This window comes from Oryctolagus cuniculus, chromosome 2 (assembly GCF_964237555.1).
Source record: "Oryctolagus cuniculus chromosome 2, mOryCun1.1, whole genome shotgun sequence".
Lineage (NCBI taxonomy): Eukaryota > Metazoa > Chordata > Mammalia > Lagomorpha > Leporidae > Oryctolagus > Oryctolagus cuniculus.
Genome location: NC_091433.1, coordinates 102967284 through 102974023, shown reverse-complemented (window position 1 = coordinate 102974023; position 6740 = coordinate 102967284). Strand labels below are relative to the sequence as shown.

Genomic DNA, 6740 nt, shown 5'->3' with positions numbered 1-6740 from the left:
GCTAGCAAAAATGCGGAGCCGAAGGGAAGCCAGTCACATGCCTTGTTTGGCTAGAAAGAGATTTTTCCTACGGTTCAGTGCAGCGGAGAATAAGTGACACAATCTAGAAGGCGAGCAAGTGATTGACAAGGGCTCTCAGATGCTCTCTTTGCCAGAGTTTTCTCTTCTCCCGAATATTTGGACCCAGAACAGGACAGTGAGAACCATGGAGGCTGCCTCTCTCAGGTGTTAACGCTTTCTTTTGTCCAAGCTGAGGGGACTGGGAGGGTTCACAGCCCTTCCAAGTGAGCAAGTTCCCAGCCAGTTTCCAGAACAGAACATCCAGGGTGTCTATAAACAGCCTGGGGCGGGGAGAAAATTCTTGCAAACGAGTTAACAAATGAATCCAGGTGTGCAAATGAGGGCTGTTCCCTCCGCTGCTACTGCCCAGATGACCTGGGGTGTTATCTTACAGGCAAAATTTGTGTTTTCAGTTGTTGGAACAAATAAAAGGGGAGAAAAAAAATGAAGGCTTTGTTTATACCTCCTGCTTGATTTTTTGCTGGATCCCAAAAGGGGCGGCGGTGGGGGCTGCACTTTTGGGGACCTTGAGCTGCTTGAGAACAGCACTTTTCTCCCTGCCTCAAAGCACTTGTTTGTATTTATTCCCCCAACAACACAGTGGCGGTTTATTCAGTGACAATCAAATCGCAGTTTGCAAAGGGCCCCGATTCCAGGGAGAGAGAGCTCTATTGTGGGCTCCCCGGCCACATGCCCGCCTGCCCGCCTGCCCGCCTGCCCGCCTGCCCGCCTGCCCCGGGGAGCAAATGAATGACTCTGGAGACAGACATTTGGCAGTTTCCTGTTTTTGCTGATCAGAAAACGCTGGTGTGCACTTTCTGTACTGCAAATGAAAACTGTTCTGCCATGGGCGTGGGATTTTACCGAGCCCGGGTGGAGGACAACCTCGGGTTGGGGTGGGTGGGGAGAGAGGAGGTCCCACCGGCCTCAGTATTTGCTGCGTTCACATGTGCCCGTGAGCCCTCCCAGTCCCAGTTCCCAGCACGAAGAAAGGCCACACCCGAGCAAACTCCAGGCCATTTTATTGCTTTGGAATGAGCTACAGCACAAGAAATCGCAGGGAGAGATAAGAGCGAGCAAAGGGTCGGGGCAGCTGTGCCTAAATGACAAAGGACTGGCGTGCCTGGCACCCAAGACGCTGCCTGGAGCGTGGAGCTGAATTCAAACCAAATCATGTCAACCGAGAAAGCAAGAAACCTGACATTTTTTAAAGAAAAAACAAACAGAATACCAAACGAGATGACTGTTGGAAGACTCCACTTCCTGCCTAAGAGATGTTTCTTTTTTGTTGAGTTCATCCCGGGTTGGAACCCACAGAGCTGACCCGCAGTAGCCCTTTCTCCTTCCTGGCCACTGGGCCAATGCTCCTTGGTTGCTGTCTGGGCCCAGTTTGCTTTCTTCAGGAATGAACTTGCACTTGAGGCCGGACTCTGCCACCTTCCAGCTGTGTGGCCAGGACTCGCGAATGTCTCCCTTGGCTGAAGTGTGGGCATAAACACCTACCAGACAGGACTGTGAGGAGCTACCTTGCAAAAGGAAAACTTCTATGAAACTCTGAAAGGTGGGATAGAAACAGGTAACCAGCCCATTCGCCGTGGAGCTGGGCAGGTGTGACCAGTCCTGCTCAGCAGAGGGAAAGCAGTGCATTTGGCTCCTGCTTGTGGGCCAGTGGGGGACCACACCCTTTCCTAGCCCTCGCTGGGCCTCTACCTGGAGCCCAGCTCTCTGCAGTGCTGCCTCGTGCATCATCCTGCCTTCAAGGCCTCGCCCGCGAGGCCCCTGCAAAGAAAGGTCCCTCCAGGGCGGCCTCCAAAGAAATCAAAGGGAGCAGCTCCTGGCTCCCTGCCGCCCTTCCCAAGCCTCACCCAGAACATTCTCTCCCCACTCCGTTTCTGCCCCTGTGTGGTTGCCAGGACCTAACAGGCTCCATCGTGGGAGCGGAAAGCCAAGCCCCAGCCATCAGCACGTTCATGGTCATCCTAGCCGGGACACACTTGACCTTGTCGGACTCTGCAGGGATCGGCTCCCTAGCGGATGATCCTGGAGAGTATGGAGAAAACTTGCTCAGCACACAAAACTCTGTTGTCCCAGGGCACAGAGGCTGCCAGGGAAATCTGACCCCGAGAAGCGTCTGTGCATCAGGGAGGTTTGACACCTGCTGGACATAGCGTCAACATGGTGGGAGAGCCGGGGACACAGCCCAGACACCACGCCGTACTGGGCAGTTCGGCTTCTGTGGCTGGGTTTCTGCAGAACCAGGATTCCTGGCCCGTGTCTGTCTCTCTCTCTCTCTCTCTCTTTCTCTCTGGATGAGCAGTTCCAGGAAGGCAAGGTGTGGGGGAGGGGGTGCCGTCTTCTTGTTCATCTCTGGGCTTCTAGCACAGGCCTGCGACCCTGGGATAAATAATGAATGACTAAGCAATGGAATGCATGAATGAATAGGGCTGTTGTTAGAGAGAAAAGATGGAATCCAAGCAGCTAGCAAGCCGAAGTCCTTGTCAATCAAGAGACCAGAGGTACTGCCACAGTCCATATGACTCTTTAAATTGTGCATCTATTCTATGCAAGAAAATATCAAGAAAATCGGGGCAAAGACCTTCCCCCAGAGCCCCCTTGTTTGTTCAGACATGTGTTTTCCAGAAATTGCTTTTCTAAAGCATTTTTTTTTCACATCAGTTTCTCACAGTGGCCTTGGAGAAGATATTTCTATAAAGTGCAAGGAGAGGAAGCGAGGCAGAAAGATGGGCAGAAAGAGACATGGGGAAGCTTCTCATGTGGTAAAGGATCTATTTTTCAGACTCCCTAGAACTGATGAGGTTGCCCTCGTCATGCTCAGAGTGCAGCTGATGCTACGTGGAAGGGCAGCGCCTGCTCGTCTCCTCTAGCTGGGATCTGTTCTGCCCAGGAATGCATCCGCTCACGTTGCCTTCTCCACAGCAGGTGTGTGAGCAGATCGACGCGTGGTGGATGCCACAAGATGTTTTGTGGCTGCAAGCCAAGCTATTCAGGGCAGCAGGGGACTCTGACATCTCTCCGCACCTCTGAGACAGTCGAGCTGTGCAGCCAGGTGAGGGATAAAAACCACACTGCTTTAAGCTGGGCTGAGTGCACTTCCCAGCCTGGCTAAAATAACTGTTGGCCACGACCCACTCCCAGGCTGCTGAGAGGTCTGTTCCAGGCTGGGGAGAACACTGTTGATCTATCTGCAGAGAGTGTGGCTTCCGTTTATTTTAGGACCTCAGCTATTTCTCTCCAGGTCGGGGCCAAGAAGAGAGAGACGGGGACCTAATGAGTAGAGAGAGTTCCTGGGAGTGAAGGCTTCTGGGGCTGGCCCCAGATTTAGCCTCCTTGCCTATTCACGTGTTGGACAGTCTCTCAAACCTGCCGCGGCGTGGTTGGAGAGCTGGTTGGGGGAAGCACACTGCACGGGGCGCAGATTAACTGAACAGAGATGCTCCGATAACTCTGGGGGCACCGAGCATCCCCAAGGGGGCAGCCAGAGGGTCCAGGGCACGGATTCTCTGGCTTTAGCACACATGGGAGTCACAGAAGGACTTGTTGAAACACAGAGAGCCAGGCCCTTACTCCTGTGGTCTCTGCCTCAGTAGGACTGGGGTTGTCGCTCCCCCTCTTCACGGAGGAACGACACAGGACCCTGCGCTGTTCTTTTGTCTGCTCGGCCCTCCCCGGGTTTGCTGCTGGTTCTTCCTGGGTTGGCTACCGTCCCTTCCACCTCCGTGGAAGGGCGGTTCCCCCTGCCAGTTTCCCCACTTCTGCGGGGGAGCGGCACACCGCCGGCCGGCTCTCTCGGGGGCTGCACAGGTGTTCCTTCAGATAGATGTTCCCCCTAGATGTTCCTGGTGCATGTTGTCTCTCTCCTCCTTTATAGTCCTCTTCCACCAATCCCAACTCTGCTACCCACACGCCGAGTATGCTGCTCTCCTCCAATCAGGAGCAGGATCAGCTCCTGCAGGTCATCACTCAAGTTGGCGAGAGGCAGCTGCGTAGAAGTTGTTACTCCCTTCTCAGCGCCATATTGTGGGAGAGCAGATGCATAGAATAAGTCTTAATTCCAGTAACTTAGTTTAGTCCGAGTTGCTCCCCACATGGGGTGAAATTGAAAATTTACCTTTCCAGCAAGTGCCCACCTGGCATCAAAGCTGCTGGTCTGCGGACCACATTTCAAGCACTCCCAAGTCCCACAGGTTCTGTGTTACTAGAATTGCATCGCTGTTGACAGAAACTCCAGCTCCTCTGTTTCCTGGAATGTGTCTTGGCCACCTTCTCCTCCCTCTCCAAGCCTCAACTTCCTCATCTGTTAAATAGCAACAGTTGCCCCGCCCCTTCCTTCATAGGGCGATTGTGAGAATTATGAGGGAAATCATGACTGAAGTCCAATGCCAGTGCATATGCAGGGATTGGCATTGTCTGTTGCTCTTGTCCATCATGCCAGTGAATAGTTAAAAGCCTGATGATTTTAACGTGTCTTATGCACACAGCAGAGTTCAAATACGACTCAGAATTTTGCATCTGAGGAGTGAGAGGGAAGGGACCAAGTTAGGGACAAGCAGAGGTCAGTCACCAGGCATGATGACCGCAAAGGAAATGGGAACCCACCCCCCAGGGACCCCCTCAAGGTGCACAACCCAGGTTCTGTGGACCAAACTGAGTGCTGGCAAAGGAGCACCACCTCAACAGGAAAGGCTGGGCTCAGTCCCTGCCCCAGTTCCTCCTGACTCCACACCTTGACCTTGACTTCTCTTCATGTCTCTAGGATCTGACTTCCTCACTCACCAATCAAGGAGGCTGCGTTATGTGACCTTGTGTGCCCTTGAACTTCCAAGAATCAAATACTGAACGTCTCCAGCTCAAAGGGGCATCAAGACAGGAAGAGGGGTGATCCCTGAGAGATGGGTGCAGGGCCCCAGAGGAAGATAGGGGATGGGGGAGGGAGGTCCCAGAAGGGGGTGGCAGGAAGGGATGCTTCCTTTGTAATTTTCTGTCTCTATTCCCTAGGAAGAAGGAGCACATTGTTCTTGGCTCAGGCCTCAGTTGCATTTCATTCTGCAAACAGCTATGAAGTTCGGTAGGTGCTCGAGCCTGGGGTAGCCACCCCAGGAAATTTTGAACCCTGCCAACTTACTGGAAAACAAGAGAGGCCACTGGAGCACACATGAAGGTCAACGCCTTTGGGAGGGTTATTTTTATACCAGAAGAGTCAAGGAAAAGGCTCCTGAAGGTTCAGTTAAATGCATATTTAGAGATCGCTAAAGGCTGAGATATAACTCGTCCTCGGAAAAATGTTTCAAAGGGGGTGGACTTTAAAAAATATTTCTACTATGGCTTCAGTTTTGCATTTTCTTTAGATGGAGGAGAGCAGAGCTGGCACTGTGGTGCAGCAGGTTAAAGCCCTGGCCTGAAGCGCTGGCATCCCATATGGGCGCCGGTTCGAGTCCCGGCTGCTCCTCTTCTGATCCAGCTCTCTGCTGTGGCCTGGAAAAGCAGTAGAGGATGGCCCAAGTCCTTGGGCCCCTGCACCCACGTGGGAGACCCAGAAGAAGTTCCTGTCTCCTGGCTTCGGATCGGCACAGCTCAAGCTGTTGCGGCCATCTGGGGAGTGAACCAGCGGATGGAAGACCTCTCTCTCTGTCTCTACCTCTCTCTGTAACTCTGTCTTTCAAATAAATAAAATAAATCTCAAAAAAAAAAAAAAAAGAAGGAGAAGGAGGAGGAGAGCATGTAACAGAGTGTACAAATAAAGGCTCAAGCCTCAGTTTCCCAACAGACTGAGCTCCAAATGGCTCTGATTTTGCTGTGAGCAGCCTCTTCAGCCTTCAACCCTAGAAAGAAAGCCATGAGTGGATAAGAACAGGGATCCTTGGGGAGGGAAGAGTGAGAAGGTGAGATTTCCTTCTATTTCAGAGGGAAACCAGTCTTAGGGTGGGTGGAAATCTCATCCCGGGGGTGTATAAGGGGGAAAGGGGTCCCCAGATGAAGGGCAGTCTTACCTAGAGAGGAGGGGAGGTGATGGGGAAGTGAAGGGAGCCAGCAAGGTGCACCCGGGTCGTAATGATCAGAAGGGGAAAACCAGAACTGCAAGCGAACGGGAGTGCTGGGGGCAAGAGGTGGAGAGAAGTCCATTTCCCTAGCCCTTGGCGACGTCGGCTCAAATCTGGATGACCCTAACTCAGCAGCAATTGGTCATAACGTTCACATGGTCTCATGCACGCATTACAAGCTCCTTAGATCCTCACAGCTGCCCCATGGTTATCAGCCCTGCTTCATGGACAACAATGTGGGCAGAGAGAGGCCAGGGGACTTGCCCAAGGCTTGCTCTGGGGACCTCGGCTTTGAGTCACCATGCTGGACTCTTGTCCCTTGGGATAGAACTTCCTGACTAGGTCACAGGCAGACTTGTCAGTGGCCGCCAGAGAGGGAGGAAATGCTCTGGCCACATCCTCTGTGCTTCCTTCTTGGTCTGCAGAGCTGGGAAAGACCCCTGGCGAGGAGCCTAAGTGATGAGCTGGAGCGTTAGCAATGAGGAGCACCCCAATGTGAAGCTTCTGAGAACAACCCGTTTATGTTGAGACACTTTTTATGCATAAGCAGAGGGGAACCTGCCGCTCAGAGCTGGTGATGTCACATTCAACGTGTGCCCTGGAAGCCACAGGTAGGAAGGG

At 52.8% G+C, this 6740-nt stretch overlaps 1 long non-coding RNA gene across 2 annotated transcripts; it reads left to right on the top strand.

Moving 5' to 3' along the window:
• The first annotated feature begins 1055 nt into the window (after positions 1 to 1055).
• Positions 1056 to 5834, top strand: LOC138848803 (uncharacterized). Of its 2 annotated transcripts, none has more exons than XR_011386897.1 (4): positions 1056 to 1621; positions 3001 to 3127; positions 4835 to 5146; positions 5427 to 5834. It is a non-coding gene; the product is annotated as an uncharacterized lncRNA (long non-coding RNA). The 2 variants fall into 2 exon arrangements; XR_011386898.1 differs by having other exon boundaries at positions 2998 to 3127.
• Positions 5835 to 6740: the final 906 nt, after the last annotated feature.